This window comes from Vulpes vulpes, unplaced genomic scaffold, assembly GCF_048418805.1.
Source record: "Vulpes vulpes isolate BD-2025 unplaced genomic scaffold, VulVul3 Bu000000737, whole genome shotgun sequence".
In the NCBI taxonomy this organism is placed as follows: Eukaryota; Metazoa; Chordata; class Mammalia; order Carnivora; family Canidae; genus Vulpes; species Vulpes vulpes.
Genome location: NW_027325698.1, coordinates 49,144 through 66,168, shown reverse-complemented (window position 1 = coordinate 66,168; position 17,025 = coordinate 49,144). Strand labels below are relative to the sequence as shown.

Sequence of the window (17,025 nt, the reverse complement as noted above, 5' to 3'; positions counted from 1 at the left end):
GCGGGACTCGATCCTGGACCCAGGGATCATGCCCTGAGCCAAAAGCAGATGCTCAACGACTGAGCCACCCAGGTGTCCCATAACTCATGTTTTTTAACAGAAAAGTAAATACTCATTAAATGCTAACAAATTCATGCAGGAATCTAAATAAAAAAGGGGCAAACCTCTTTCTTTAAAAACAAAACAAAACAAAAAAAACCAAAACTCTAAAGCCAGCAGATCAGAAAATGGATTCATGACTTCAACACATTGGCAGCAAAATCATTCCCTAGAAGCACTAATCTGTGACCTAGACACTGAAGAATAAGATGAAAAGACAGAAAACACAATATCATCTATGATATCAATTTAAATGAACACAAAGGAAACATGAGTTTTTATAACTAAAAGCATTCTCTTTATTCAACACTCACATTTTTAATAGTAATTTTTTAAAAGGTGATTTCCATGATTATCTTCCTCCAGAAGAGATAAAAGAAGAGATAATTGCTCTTCTACTGTCTTCAAAGATGGCTTCCCTTTCCCATAAAAAGGCTGAAATGTACAAAGGTAGGTAAGAGAGTGAAGGGGCTGGACTCACATATGGTAGGTTGCAGCACACTCAGAAGAAGTGCACCTGGGAAGAGTCCAAGCTTCTCCAAGTGATGCTCCAGATTCCATAGGAGACTGAAGAGCGTGGAGGTCATGCCCACTGCCAATGACTGCATGGCCTAGTTCACCGATATGAAAACAAGGAAAGAAGTTTGAACATGACCCCCAGTCATGCTGACTGAAGACCATATGAAATGCCTGTGGCTAACATTTCTGAGGACTTACAAAGGCACCCCCACCTTTCTATACATTAGGACTATTAACACATGGGATTTTCCCAACAACCCTGTGAAGACTTACAGATGAGGAAACTATATCTGCAACAGGTCAAATAACTTACTCAAGGTTTCACATGGAGTATGAAGCAGTCAGGGTATAAACTCTAGGAGTCTGGCCCTTAGACCTATACTCTTTGTTTTTTAAAGATTTTGTTTATTTATTTATTTGAGAAAGAGGGCATGCACGTGCAAGAAGAGGGAGGGGGCAGAGAGGGTGCTGAGGGAAAGAGAAAAGGAGAAGCAGACTCCCCACTGAGCAGAGAGCCTGAGGTGGGCTGGAAGGCAGACACTTAACTGACTGACCCAAGCACCTCTCCAGACCTGAACTCTTAACTACTGTGACATCTTCAAAAAGTTAACTGTACATCCCAGTGATGGTGTTCTATAAACAGACAGATAAATAATCTATAAATCAGTCATAGTCAGTCAAAGGTGTATATGTTTGTTATACACGCACATGTACAAATACATACACATATATATTAAATGAATACATGTCTGTTAGGACATTAATTCTCTATTAAATTTCAGTTATTATCTCTTAAATGGACTTATACACCTATGAGGAGAGTGTACAACCAGTTTAAATTTCATAGTTTCTAACTCTAGTTTATGAGAATTCTAAATTTAGTTTCTGTAATTTAATCTAATACTTTGTCTAAATCCCTATTCTCTCCATCGCATTTATTTAATCATCCCTCAGGTAAAGTCAGTGAAATTAGAAATTACTCTATAACTCCAGGTTAAAAATCAGTTAGCTCTGAATTTAAATCTGGAAAGTTCTTCCTATCATATTGCTTCTGTGGCCTTTCATTCTTTCTGTCTGGTCTTTGAATATCCCTGTACCTGAGGGAGATCTGCAGATGGCATGGCTTCATTGTGACTGTAGGACCTTTTCAATCCTCTCATACCTCTATAGGTATGGGAAATTGTTGAATTGCTCTTCTAGCATCCCGGGGACTCCAGAGTCTCCTGGAGCTTTCCTAGGTCTCCTCTCCAGTAGACCATCCTGGCCACCATTTGTCTGCCCAGTTGGGCACAGCTCTGGTCTAGGCTTCCTCTGGAAGGCTGTTTCTCTCCCAGCTGTAGTCTACTGGGAAGACCTGGATCCTCTCTGTTCTTGGATCCCCCCAAACCTATCTGGGGATATTGCTCCTTTTCCCTGCCAACCTGGCAGAGATGACCATCTTTTAGCACCATCTTTAGCACCATCTTTTCTGAGACCACACTAGTATCTAACCCTGCAGTGGTTAGCTTTCCTCTTGTTAACCTTTCCTCTCTCAGACAGTGAAATGTTATCTCCTTTGGTTTGGCTTGTTTGTTTTTAAATATTTTATTTATTTATTTGAGAGAGAGAGCAAGAGCATGAGTGGTTGGGGGGTGAGGGGAGAAGGAGAGGGAGAAGCAGACTCCCTGCTGAACAGAGCCCAATGAGGGGTCATGACCCAAGCGGAAGGCAGACGCTTAATTGACTGAGCCACCCAGGTGCCTCTGTTATCTCTTTTTGGGAGGAAATCTGCCACTTATAGTTTCATGAATTCTTCCCAAAATTATGGTTTATGGATAAATTATATGCTCCGATTCTTTCAGGCTCTTATTTTTTAAGAACACAAAAATTTCATTGTTTTTTTTTTATAAGATAGTCTCTCTCTAAGATATGAAAACTGCTTTGTCAAATTTAACTCTGAGGCTAGACTGCCAGGGTTCAAATTCCAGCTCTGTCACTTACTAGTTTTACGGTTATTTAAATGCTCTGGTACTCAATTTCCCTGTGTGTTTGTACATACATATATAGTAAATTATACATGTTAAATAATACATATACTACTTACCTTATAGAAATGTGATGAGTATTTGATAAATATGTGAAGCACTTGGAGCACAGGAGGCACATAAAAGCATTAACTTATTATTATTGATATTATTATCAGGTAAAAGCTGGGTAAAGAATCTTAGACCTAGAAAAATGCAGGAAAGAAAAAGCTGGCTCAGTACCTATTAATTTTATCCTGACCCCAATTCTTCTTATTTAGTAAGAATATTTTGTGAAGAAGGAAGATTGGTTTTTCTTAAAATTAATCAATAAATTAATTCTAAGAGATTTACTAATGTGTTACATTTCACTAATGTGGTGAAAGAAAAATATTAATTCAATTTCTTTTACTTCAAATCCACTCTATTGTCAGCTGATCTGCTCGCAGGCAATGAGAAGATATCTAGAATCCACTGGAAAAAGGAAACTATTTTATAATGCCATCTAAATCAAACCCTGTGAAATATTTGATTTTTTGACAAATATTTCCTGAGAGTCTTACAGTATAGTTTCATGCTAAATGTCAAGCTGCATGCCAAGATTAAGATCTATAATACTTTTTCTTTTATTTTCTAGGAGGTTACCAGACAGAGAGATAAATAGATATATGCATAAAACTAAGTACTCTTTAGGATAAAAAGCATTTTAATTAGGTCCCAAGTTGCTATGGAAGGCAGAAGGTGCATTTAATACCGGTTTAGACAAGATCCAAAAGGATTTCATGGGGAATATGACATTTGAGCAGAAACTCAAGAGAAGGATATACGCAAAAGGGTGCTGACAAAATCTTAACAACTGTCTGAAAAAATATATACGTGTATATAGGTATATATATATGCCTAATTTTATTTTTTATTTATTTATTTTTATTTATTTATTATAGTCACAGAGAGAGAGAGAGAGAGGCAGAGACATAGGCAGAGGGAGAAGCAGGCTCCATGCACCGGGAGCCCGACGTGGGATTCGATCCCGGGTCTCCAGGATCGCGCCCTGGGCCAAAGGCAGGCGCCAAACCGCTGCGCCACCCAGGGATCCCTAGATGCCTAATTTTATTATAAAAATTAATGATATAAACATATTTAGCACACAATTTACAAATAATAAGATATACTATAATTTTTATTGTAATTTCCATATAGACAGATTCTCACAGTATTCATTGATTGTTGCTAACCTCTTGTGTCTATAGACAGTCTATGTTTGCAATTAAAAAATGAACACAATTGCAAATGTCCAATGTTGGAACTTTAATAGTGTGTCAAGTTTATAGAATTGATGATAGTTTTTGAATACTAAGAATATATTTCTTCATTTTGGGGGGCTATTTGCTATCTAAAAACCACAAGCATGACATACCTTCGAGTTTAATTCACATTATTGACACTTTCCTCATGATTTTTTGAGTCTAGAGACAATCAACCAAAGGACAGATCCAACTCTGATTTTTAGTGCTTGCTGACTTCCTTGGTGTAATACTCCCAGCATGTCTGATTGCCAGCTCCCAAGCTACATCACGTCAGTGAAAACAACCTTGAGAAGAGATTTGCAGCGGCACATTATACTGTAAACATAAGTAGCATAAAAACATAGAAAAATAGTAAAATGTGGTCAATTAGGAAGTCATAATTTTTAATGTTGCTTGCCTTTGTTTATTATATAACTTATTTACTGTAATTATCATTTATTTACTGTAAGTTTATATAATTTGATTTTTTAGATGATTATGTTAACAACTGTCTCATAAACTCTTGAAATCTCCTCCACGACAACTCCTGCACACGTGTAGATATTTTGTTTATAGGATATCTACATGGCTGGATCATTACCCTAATTCATAGATGAAGAAAGAGAGAATCAGAAAAGCTAAGTAACATGTCTGAGGTCATTCAACAGCTAAGTCATGGAGCTAAAGTTTAACCCAGAGCTATATGATTTCTAAGGACTTCTTACATCCAGGAATTTATGGAGCCCTGAACTGGGAAAATAGGATATACGTACTGTTTTTTAACAGTTTGCTTATTAAGTGTGTGTGTGTGTGTGTGTGTGTAAGTATATGTGAGAGACAGCATTTGGTCTGAGATGTATATTCATTAAAGTCTAAATGTGAGGGTGGGGAGAGTATTAGACTATCACCTCAAAGTTTCCTGTGGGTACTGATGTCTACCAAAAAGAACACAGAAAGTGGCTTAAACTGGTTCTCAATACAGATCTTTGGAATTTTGATCAGCAGGGAAAGAAAGGGAACTTGACCAGGAAACCAATCATGCGAGAGGCCAGAGGCCCACAAAGTCAACAATGGACAAGCAAGTGTGACTCAGGAGAGGCTGCATAGTGGATAGAAGGGAAGAGCATGTTCTGGAAGACAAGGCCAGCAAAACGTTAAGAGATATTTCTATCTGACCATGACGAGCTGAAATTCTGGTTTCCAGCAAAACTCGTTAATTCAGTTCTTTTCAACTTGTAAAAAATATTCACTCCATTTTTCGGTGGGCAGGGAATTCATAGGTTTGTCTCCAAAAGAATTATTTTTCTCCTAGGATTCTGGCCACTAAAAAGTCACCCCAGTCTCTCTTTTCTAATTCTTTGGCTGTCACTGTTACCTCCCAAAGGACATCGCTGTCAGAGCTTTGCCATCAACCATTTCAAGCAGCTGCTTTTCTCGCTGTTCCACTGGATTTTTCAGATGTCAGAGTGACTGCTCCCTAAATCTTAAACTTAGTGGATCTCAAGAGACCCTTTCATCCAGCACCAGTTTGCACCCACACCTAGATAACCAATCCCTTCTTTCTACCCAAGGGTCAAAAAACGTGCTACCACAGGGCAATTTTAACCTTTCATCCTCTGTTCAAATTTTTTTTCTTTTAATTTTTACATTCATGAGCAAATTTACTCCAAATGGATCAGAGTTCCTTTTTCGTAGTTCTTACGGAAGAAAGAATATGGGTAGATTGTGACTGACTTTGAATGCTAGAAAGCTTAGACTTGATCCTGGGAGAACACAGAAGGCCCTCCAGGGAAGTGACATTATCCAAGTTGTGCTTTGGAGACATAATTATGATAGTAGCACGCTGAGAGCATTGAGAGATGAGAAATTAGAGACAGAGTCAAAGTCCAGGGACTATTTTAACAGTTCAGAATGAAAATGATAAGGGTCTGTACCAGTGTAAAAACAATGGATATGGGGGGAAAGGGCAAATATTTGAGACTAATTTTGAAGTAAACAATCAAGGGCTCTCTAACTGATTGGAAGTGAAATGCAGCAGCAGAAGTTAGTAAGTGGTGAAGCTAGGGGTCAGAGAAACAAGCTGGTTTGCATCATATAGAAAGAAGAGAGCAGCACACATGTACAGAAATGTCCAGCAAAATATTGAAAATGCGGGTCTAGTTAAAAATAGAAACTGTAATGCATGGGAAGGAATTGAAGGGTTTTTTTTTTCTCAGTGAAGTAGCACTGTCACCTTCAATTTAGAATACATTGTTAGTATTTGAGTAAGACTAGTCCATCTTCAGTGGGTATTAAATGAAATAAAACACTTTTAGCTTCCGAGGATGTATCCTAGTATCAAGGAGAGCTTAATCTGATCATATCAGGCTCATTTATAGAGTAGGGAGTCCACTAACAATATTGAGGATCAGAAAACCTTTGCATGTCATTAATTTTTAGATACTAGAACTTTGAACAAAACAAGCCTAATCTGATTCTATCTTTAATTATCCATCATATAATTTAATCATTCCATTTCCCTGCCCCTAAATTTTTAACTGGCTCCATCACACGTAGGAAGAAATCTAAACTCTTCAGCACTGCATAGGAGACCTTCCATGATCCAGCCTCCCTCGCTGGTCTGATCTCTTCTCCCACAAATTCGCTTTAAGGGGTGCTGAGTTAGCAAGCACATATCCTCTCTACAAAGGATTTACCCATTAAGTTAGCTATAGAGGCTTCACTCTCTAAATCAATGGTTTGGTTAGACTCAAGCTCAAGACATACTGAGCATAAAAGAACTTGAAGGAGTGAGGGAGAGAGGAAAGGTACATTTTAGCAGACGAGGAATGGAAAGATAGATCGTATTGCCAAGCCACCCAAACAGTCAGAGGGAATTTAAATATCAGAACCGAAAAAGAAAATACAGAGATCTAATAAGTACAGACAAGCCACCACTGGCATCATTCTTCCTTACAGTGGCACTATTTCTAGCTATCTCATCCCTTCTTATGGATGGTGGGAGTAGCTAAAAGTAGAATGTCAACCATCGTCTTCTGAGAGAACTTTTAGTTCGGTAAATTATTTTGAAATAAATTCACTTTAGTTCTGTGAAGTCTTTGAAAATTGAGATGTTAATTGGAAGAGATAAAAAGTTAATGACCATGAAAAAGATTGACAAAACAGCCGGCCATATTTTGTTGTGCAAGTATTGTTTTCTAACCAACTATTTTGAAAGAGACACTAAGTCTTCAGTGTGGTGACAGTCACCAGTATATTTTGGCACCCTTACTTACACTTCTTTCCTGCAGGCTGAAATTTCTTTGGGGATGCATTAATGTCACCAAAGAAGAAGAATGTCATCACCCGAAACAGAAGAATGATTTCCAAGTTAACAACGGAATACAAAATTCCTAATATTGATATTAATTTTTAAAGCAGGGCAGCCCGGGTGGCTCAGTGGTTTAACATCGCCTTCGGCCCAGGGCATGATCCTGGGGACCCAGGATTGAGTCCCACGTCAAGCTTCCTGCAGGGAGCCTGCTTCTCTCTCTGCCTATGTCTCTGTCCCCCCCACCCCGTGTCTCTCATGAATAAATAAATAAATCTTTTAAAAAATTTAATGCAATGGCTTTAGACTTATAATAGGGGAAAAACAAAACTCTCAGCTACATTTTTGTAAGCTACTTCTAAGTCAAAAACATTAAAGTGGACTCTATTAAAAATGTCATCTCACTTAATTTCCCCCCCCACAATTGTAGTCATTTTGTAAAAACAAGAAAACAGAGGTTCCAAGATGTTATTGTCCAAGATTGGGCACTTAGTGAGTAGTAAAACCTAAGTGTGCACACGGTCAAGTCTAACTCCAAAGTCCATGTTGCTTTTGTCTATAACTTTGCTTCCGAAAACTATTTTGAAAAAAAAAAAAAAAAAGAAAGCTAGAGGGGGGTGGGTAGAGAATACACTAATATAATAAATCTGTGTGAGAGATAGAATTTGTGATCATCTCAACAATGATTATAATTTATTTTCATTTTTTTTAACAATTTGTACTTTTTTAACACCACTTCACTAAATTCATTTCTCTAAGATGATAACAGTCTGAAATCCTTTAGGCTACACATTTTTTTAATGGTGCTAGTTCTTTATAGGGTATACCAAGATACCCAGCGCAGCCCCTTTTCCCCCAGGTGTGAAGGACTATTCTGCAGTTCAAGGGGTAAAGCCGGGCTCTGGTCCATAGATGTCAGCCCTCTCCAGAAATTGCCCCATGATGGGGTAGGCCATGCTTACTTTCTGGGGGTAGACTCTGTCCAATGACTGTTCAGTGCAGGAGAATATCAGCCTAGCACCTACAGTGTCCCAATTTAGGACTACTCTTGTCAACAGCATGTCCTGTTCCCTGGTCTTGGTTCTTGTATTCAGCCAAGAAAGAATTCAGAGCCAAACTCTTAAGCAAGCAAAGGTTTAATAGCAGTTTAAACGAAAGTACACTCTCGAGATGGGAGCGTAGGCAGGCCCAGAGGTGACAGCTGAACTGGGGGGGGGGGGGGGGGGGTCAGGGTTGTCTTTTCCTCTTATTTTTGGATAGGCCATGGGTCATAGCTAGGGCGGTTTCTGACTAAGGTTGCAGCCAGTCTTCTAAGGAATTAGGAGAGGGAGGCTTGGCCCTATATGATCCTTGTGGGAACTGTCATGGCAGCCATTGTCTGTTGGGGGGTGGGAAGAGAGACCACAGTGTACATGTATCATAATGAAGCTATCGGTTACTGTTGGGCAGTAGGGAAGAGCTCCTGTGGCATCCCCTGGGATCTGTCCCAACTGTTTAGAACTGGGCCTCCATCATCTTATCAGTGGGAAAGGACTTGTTCCCTGCCCAAATCTAGCTAACTACCTACTCTATCACTCTGAAGGGCCGTCCCAACTCCAGCGCTTCCCACAAAGTGGAAGGAAGCATTACTTAAGACTGCCTTACAGGGGCACCTGGGTGGTTCAGTGGGTGAGGATCTGCCTTTGGCTCAGGTCATGATCCAGGGGTCCTGGGATTGAGTCCTACATCAAGCTCCCACACCTGCCTCTCCCTCTGCCTATGTCTCTGCCTCCCTCTCAGTGTCTCTCATGAATAAATAGAATCTTGATAAAAGAAAACTAAACTAAACTAAAACCAAAAAGACCATCTTACAGCTCATGATCGTCCTCAGCCCAGTCATGCTTCCTGTCCTTGCCACTTAGGTATTGAACCCAAACCCGTTTCCCTAATAAACTGTCTACCTGTTAATCTATACCTCTTAGTCTGCACTTCAGGGAACCAGACCTAAAGATTCTCCTAGTCCAAAATATCTAATAAATGAAGAAATTTGCTGGTAATATTACCCTGGCTGGAAAATTAGTGTCATTTTCAAAAGCATTCACAAAAATGGAAATAGCTTAATGAGAAAATTACGCTTATTTATTTAAATTATGTAATGAGCAGAGAGCCATAGGTTTGGCAAGTATAAGAAACTGCTGATCAGAGAGATAATTTAGTTTATGAGAGCCAAAACGAAAAATGCATACAGAAATATCTTCATTGTTAGAGCTAACATTCCATTTAGAGAAAGAATAAACTAGCTTGATTTTTTATCTTTGGAAACAAAGCTTTGATATTAATGAATTCCTTAAAATTTGGATTGCAGGGGGATTAAAAAAGAAGATGTCAAATCAGGTTTTTTTTTTTAATCTACACTTGGATTTTTCTGTGCTTCGGGGAGAAGCAGGATATGAAATATTGCCATCAAAATGCCAATCTTGTCTTTGATGGTAATTGATCTGTTATCACTGAGGAATAGGACGTGTTCCATGTTTCAGTTGAAACCTGTTGCATTTGCCGGCTCAGAGAAGCAGTCACGACTGCTGAGTCTAGCTATGGATATGAACCAGGTGTGAGCTCATTCATCAAGTACACCATCACTACCCGGTTCTGGGTAATGACTGTGCCAAATTCTCTGTGTTTTCACTTGTCTTAATTGCACAACATTGCCCTGAGATGCAGAGAAGTAAATTAATATGTTTTTATGCAATATCCTAATTTGTAGAATTTCCCATTTCCTGAATTTAACTCCCACAAAAGAAATTAACCCCAACTATATGTAATTCAATTTTTTACCACTGATTCAACATCGAGCAGAATATTTACTGTTTTCACTGAGATTTCTGAATAATTGTCTTCAGCGTCCAGGCTGTAAGTACTGACATTAATAAATTCCTCTAAGTCATTTGGGTTCCGAGGAGAGCACAACTCTCAATTTATTTTCTAAATCCAATCCAAAACCTTTATTTTTCAAAAACATTTTGAAATATTACATGAATATTCTCCAGTATTTGCCATCTTAACACATATACGTAAGTGACTATAAAATAAAACATGTGCTTATGCCAGTGAACGGATATTGTAAAAGGAGCTTAAGCTCCAAATGTATTTACCAATTTTGGTAAATATTTGTTTCTCACAAATAATCTTTGGTGTTGATTTATACTAATTCAAAACCAAGAAAGCACCAATCAAATGTATAAATCGTTCTCTGATTTATCTTCCCTTTTTAAAAGATACAATCTTCTGGTGAATTCTATCACCGTGGCATAGGTACATCCACAGGTGCAGGCTTCTGAGAGCGCACCCTTCCAGAAAAGCAACGCAGGGATGACAAAAGAAGTGACAGGTGCTCTGTTCAGAGGCCCAGTATTACAGGAGTTTAATCCTATGCTGTAATGAAATCCAACCCGACCAGCGCTATGTGACTTTAAGGGAATTTATAAATGATTTAAAGCTAAACATATTATTAAATACATCTTTAACTAGGTGAAACTAACTAGAAAATTTTTCAAAAATCCTATTACAAATGTGGTGCAGAGCAGGATCAGTTTACACAAAGACAGGCATAAAAATGTTCATTTATGTGATGTTACTTGAGAAGCAGAAAAGCTCCTTTTCTCTTACATCCTCTCCCCCTAGGCTTGAAGGCCCTTATTAAAATGCAAATATTCTCTGGGTGGATTAACTTTCTGAGTAGAGCCCTGAAGGCAAAGGAAAAATTGGCTGAAATAGCTAAATTATCTATATGCTATTTCAAGCACAAAGTTTCATGAGCCCATCTCCAACTCAAAATAATCGATCTGAAATAACAACAATATTATCATTTCTTAGATTGCAATGTGCCAGATATTGTGCTAATATTTTATATAATTTATCTCACGTATCCCTTACAATAACCCAACCAGAGAGGTATTACTAGTATCTCTAGTTTTGGGAACTCCTGAAAATTGGAAAGATAAGTATTTTCTTAAGGTTACAGAACTAGTCGGAAGGAAAGTGAACTCAAGTCCCAACCCCGGGACACTGACCCCGGGTTACATAAACTGTTTTTCAAAATATGTCCCCACACCCATCTTCTCTTTATTCTTTCCCACCTTGGAGAAAAAGTTTATATGTTTCCTTTCCAATGGCCATCTCTGCTCCCCATCCTATCCATCCATGTCAAATGTTGATCCTATATCTCTCAATTTTCTTCTCATTCCATAGTGTCTAGCCCTTGTGTTCAATTATTCCCATTAAATAACTTCTTCTCTGCTTTATTTGACCCCCTCCACTTGACCAACAAACGTATGTACCGACCTTCACTTTTATGATCATCTTATTTCTCTATTTCTTTCCTCTGACAATATCTTACAGAGGTATTCTGAAAATGTGACCTCCATGTTTTTTATCAAACATTTGAAACAACCTACAAATTGGTTTCCAACAATAACAACAAAAGATGTTTAGAGTCCTTGTTGGTTCTTCCTGATTCCTGGCCCTTCCATCCCTCTCTTCCTCCCACCTTTCCCACCTGCTAACAGTCCAGGAACCAAGATCTTTGAGAGTTCTTTCATACTCACATTTCTTTTTTATTTCTACTGGAATCACTAAGCTTGATGGGTTCAAAACTGATTTTGCCATCCTAATCTTTCACTGGTGCATCTTCCACTTTTCCAATAGATAGAATAACACTCCTGCAGTATGTAACCTCCTACTGGGATCATTTATTTGCCTTTTTATCTGAGTCTGTTGTAGAAACTTCTCTACCAAATTTCCAAATCTTTCAAGGTATGAAATCTGACACCAAGTCACTTTTCCATCTCTTCCATGGCTCTACAGAACACCTCTTTTTTAAAGCGCTCCTTCCCTCTTGATTTCCATTATCTACCCAACACACTTCATGGCCCAGTGTCTGGACCCATAGCACTTATGCTTTACCACTTCAACGTTGTTCACACTGATTCTATTGCTTTCCATTTATGCTGCTACCCTGACCTCCCAATCAATTCAGTTTCCTCTGAATTTTCTATTTCATCCAACAGATGTTCCAGCATTTGGTTATTACAATTCATTTGACATTTTAAAAACTTTCTTTTATCACCATTTTCAAGGATGTATATCTTGCCTCTTGAATCAGACTTCGTGTTTTGTTTTTTTTTTTTTATGAGAACAGTGTACAAAGTGTGGATCATTTTCTGTATTTCTCTGTCGCTACTCCATACTGCATATAATACAATGCTTTGCCTGTATAGGGCATCACTACACATTCGTTGAATAAGAGGTAGGTAATACTTAGGATTTTTTACTAAAGAATTGGCAACCATATTGTAATGGAAATCTGTAACAAGTGAAATAATTGTCTTATTAAAATACTTTTTGAAAATCAAATAATTGTATTTTCTCCCACTTTTATTACCCCCACCAAATATGGTATATTTCTCTCTTTTTCCATGTGTGCATTTTATCAGAAGATCTGGGAGCTTAGTTAGTCTCTGTTAAACAGCTTACTGTAACGTTATTAAAAGGAAACAGATTCAGTTTGCTAGAAAATTAAAATTTTAACTTACCTCAAAGACAACACTACTTTGGTAGTAAAAATAAAATGCAAATGTATAAATTTGTTCCATAAAAGCTTACATGATTACTAGAAACAATGGTCTGAAATGAATCATGAAGTCAGCTTCTCCAAAGACAGGTTAATACTGTTACAAGTCTTTCCGTTCGTTTCTTCTATAATTCTCACGATCCTGGGTGTCCAAGTGCTAACATCACGCTCATCATAACAGTGCCAACTTACTCTTGGCTTAGTTTTTGAAAGCCTACTTTTTGCATGCTCCATTTGTGAGGCTAATTTAGACAGAATTAGGGTACTAAATAAAGCACAATTGATTTTAATCAAAGAAAAATAAGAAGTTTATGCCTGTTCTTAAGTCTATGCCTGGACTTCCATCCTATCCAGTAGTGATGAAGAAAGCACCCACTTCTTCATCCTTGCTGGAGTAATGTACAGGAGGCCCAATGGAGGAAAGTTGTTCCTTATACCATCACTCAGCAATAATAGAACCACCCCCCACAGTGTTAGGAGAGACCACATGAAGGGCAATAATGATGCACTCTTTCCCTTTTAGCCAGAGTGTTACTTTTTTTTTTTTTTTTTTTATGATTCAAGGATTTATTAAGTCATACATGCAAAACATACTGCTAATTGCATTAGCAAAAGATCAATGTAAAAACACTCCACGATTCTGCAACTGTCAATTTAAAAAATGTTGTTCTATTTTATTGGTTGAGAGGTCCAACCTTGTATTGTTGCCAGCGGGTAAGTCGTACAGAACTTCGTTAGCACAAGCACGGGCTTACAGAATGTCACAGACCCAAGGGAACATGGTCAGGCAGGGCAACGGGAAGCGTGTGTCCGGGGGGGTGAGGCAGAGGAGGGCCAGCGTTAGGGGACAGTATTGGTGATCTGGCAAGACAGTGATGTTAAGAAAGTTCAAAGTTTAGGAATATCTAAAATATTTCAAAAACTGTAAAGCTGCAACACATGATTTTTACACCTAGTTACTAGAAAACTAAGGAGAGTACTTATTAGCTTTGAATAAAGTAACAAGGAAACAGGAATGCACTTTACTAATCTACAAAAAAAAATTTCTAACGCATTATCAGAAAGATTTTATAATACAAGGAGGCATATTGCTCGTTAAGAAGGGGTTCTATAAGAAAAGCACTAAGTTAGCAACTATGGGTACAACCAGTTCAAAGATGAATTAAATGCCCAATTTCAGGAAGGATGGCAGGTCTAAGAAAAAGGAAAAGCTTAAAACACTTAGTGATAATACCGACCTTTCTTCATTTACTGCATTTGACAGAAATTAACCTTTTAAAATTTTACCCGTGACACTTTTACTCAGTTTGATTATGACGTGTACAATGCAGTGTAAATTAACCTCCGGATTTTGTCAAAATACTGTCTTTATCCTTTGATCACGTCACATGCTGTGCCCCCCGCCCTCATTGGAGGAACATGGGAGTGAGAGGTCTGTTCAAAATGTCAGCAAAAGCGAATACACTAACTTTTTTTTTTTTTTTTTTCACTTTTTATTTTTTATTTTTTTAATTAATTTTTATTGGTGTTCAATTTACCAACATACAGAAAAACACCCAGTGCTCATCCCGTCAAGTGTCCACCTCAGTGCCCGTCACCCATTCCCCTCCAACACCCGCCCTCCTCCCCCCTTCCACCACCCCTAGTTCGTTTCCCCGAGTTAGGAGTCTTTATGTTCTGTCTCCCCTCCTGATATTTCCCAACATTTCTTCTCCCTTCCTTTGTGGTTTATGTATACAATGGAATACACTAACTTTTCAAAAAAATTTCACTACAAAATCAAAAAGACTGATCCAAAGAATTGAGTCATTATGCTCCTTCCGTGAGGACATACAGTACAGTTAGGGCGTGGCCCCGGGCTTAGATGGCCATGTGGCTACAGCTCGAGGAGGCTGTGCGGCTTTCCTACTGGAAACTAGCAAGCACAGGTCTGCAGGTCCAAACCTGAGACACTGCCGTCTCTTCTGAAGGACAGGGATCTTGAACGGTTTAGTGCTTAGTGTTCTCAGCACAACAATGCAACTTAGTTCACAAGGTATTTTGGCAACTCTTAATCTGAGCAAGAATAGGGGCTTTTGAAAAATAAGGCTTTAAGAAAGCTGGCCATTTTAGGGCTAAATTTTAATGTGAAAGTTTGAAGTCTTACACTTTAAACAAAACCTAAAAATTACTGATTGGTTCAAAATGGTTTTATGGAAAAACTAATCTGTAACAAAAACTTGGCATTGAGTGCGAAGGCTCCACCATTTTTGAGCAAAGCGTACAAAGGTTCTGAGGGGGATGGGGCAGGGGAACCCAACATTTACAACAGCAGGCATTTTCTCTTCCTCTTCTTGACGGGAGGGGGGCAGAGAACCGCTCGAATAGCTTCATCAAACACTGTCTTGAGGCCTCGCTGCGTGAGAGCAGAGCACTCCAGGTATTTCACAGCACCGATCTCCTTAGCCATGGCCAGACCCTGTGGGTAGGTGATGGGAGTCAGCTTCTTCTCCTTCAGTTTCTCAATCGTGTCTTTGTCGTCCCTGAGATCAAGTTCAGTCCCCACCAAGATGATAGGGGTGTTGGGACAGTGGTGTCGCACTTCGGGGTACCACTTTGCTCGAACATTTTCAAATGATGCAGGACTCACAAGAGAAAAGCAAATCAAGAATACATCTGTTTGCGGATAGGATAAGGGACGTAATGTGTCATAATCTCCTTGTCCAGCTGTATCCCATAAGGCCAGATTCACTCGTTTTCCATCTACCACAACGTTGGCAGAGTAGTAGTCAAAGACAGTGGGGATGTATTCTCCAGGAAATGCATTGGTTGTGTAACTGATCAGTAGAGAAGTTCTACCTACAGCTCTGTCTCCCACCACCACACACTTGACGGCCTGCATCTGGGCCGCTCGCTGGGCCGCGGCGGCGGCGGGCGGGCGGGCGCTGACGCGAGAAGCGGCGGGCGGCGGGCTCGGGGCGCCGCGGGCGGGCGCGCGGCTGCAGGCGGCAGGGGGGCGCGGGGTGCCGGGGCCGCTGTCCACGCCGCCTCGCCCTCCGCGGACGGAAAGCCGGAGCCCAGCCGCGGCCACCACCCAAAGCCTAGCCAGAGTGTTATAGATGGAGGCCTTCAGGAAGCCTGAACTCCACTTCCACCCGTTAGTAACAGAGAGCCCCTACTTCCCCTGTCAGTGAGGCCAGGTGGTGAACCTAGACTTCTACTCCCACAGGACAGTAACAAAGTAGCATTCACTTCCTCACTTCCTTTGCCAAAGACGTATCAAGAGAAGCCTGCAAAAATACACGATTTCTTTTAAAACACATGATTTAAATAAGATCTCATAGTATTATACTAAAACTGTCCAAATTTAAATGAAAAGCCGCTCATCTTACAAAGAACCAGGAAGATGTCAACTACTGAGAAAAGACAATCAATGCACACTAACATCCAAACAGCACAGATGTTAGAATCATCTGATAAGGATTTCCAGGAGCCTTCATAAAAAATACTTCCACAAGCAATTATGAACATACTTAAAATAGATTTTGAAAATAGTATGTTTTAACAAAGAAATATAAGGTAGAAGGAAGAAGCAAATTGAAATTTTAGAATTGAAAACTACAAAACCTGAAATAAAACCCTTAATAAAGCAGCAGAAAATATCCATTCTGAGCAACTAGGAGATCAAATGGATTGAGAAGATAAATAAACAGGGACCCAGGAGAATGTAACAGAACATCTAACTTTTATGTCATGTGAGTTCCCAGAAGCAGAGGACAAAGGAGATGGAGCTAAAAGTTACTCAAATTAAAAAAATGGCTGAAAATTTTCCAAATTTGGCAAAAGACATAAGCTTAAAGATTCAAGAAGCTAAGTAAAAACTAAACAAAATAAATTCAAAGAAATCCATACCAAGACACATCACAGTCAAACTTCTGGAAACTTAAAAACAAAGAAAAAAGTCTTAAAGTAGAGAGAAACGATACATTACATATAGGCCCAAAACAATTGAATGATAGCAGATTTCTCATGTGAGTGCACGGAAACCAGAAAAAAAGTAGCCCAGCATTTTTCAAGCATCAAAAGAAAAGAACTATTCATTCAGAATCCTATATTCTCCAGACACCTGGGTGGCTTAGTGGTTGAGCGTCTGCCTTTGGCCCAGGTCGTGATCCCTGGGTCCTAGGATCGAGTTGTGCATTGGGCTCCCTACAGGGGCCT

General features: G+C 39.2%; 1 long non-coding RNA gene and 1 pseudogene across 6 annotated transcripts in view; both read right to left on the bottom strand.

Annotated features, from left to right (window-relative positions):
* Positions 1-374: 374 nt before the first annotated feature.
* Positions 375-17,025, bottom strand: part of LOC140596663 (uncharacterized) — a 65,777-nt gene continuing 49,126 nt past the window's right edge. For 3 of the 6 annotated variants that reach the window (XR_011998568.1, XR_011998572.1, XR_011998567.1), the window contains 2 exons: positions 2,702-2,827; positions 375-710 (listed from right to left, as the gene is read on the bottom strand). This is a non-coding gene — a long non-coding RNA (uncharacterized lncRNA). Of the gene's footprint in view, positions 711-2,701; positions 2,828-4,038; positions 4,244-17,025 lie in introns of all 6 variants that reach the window. The other 3 variants (XR_011998570.1, XR_011998569.1, XR_011998571.1) reach the window with 2 other exon arrangements.
* On the bottom strand, positions 15,000-15,955 carry LOC140596662 (ras-related C3 botulinum toxin substrate 1 pseudogene; annotated as a pseudogene).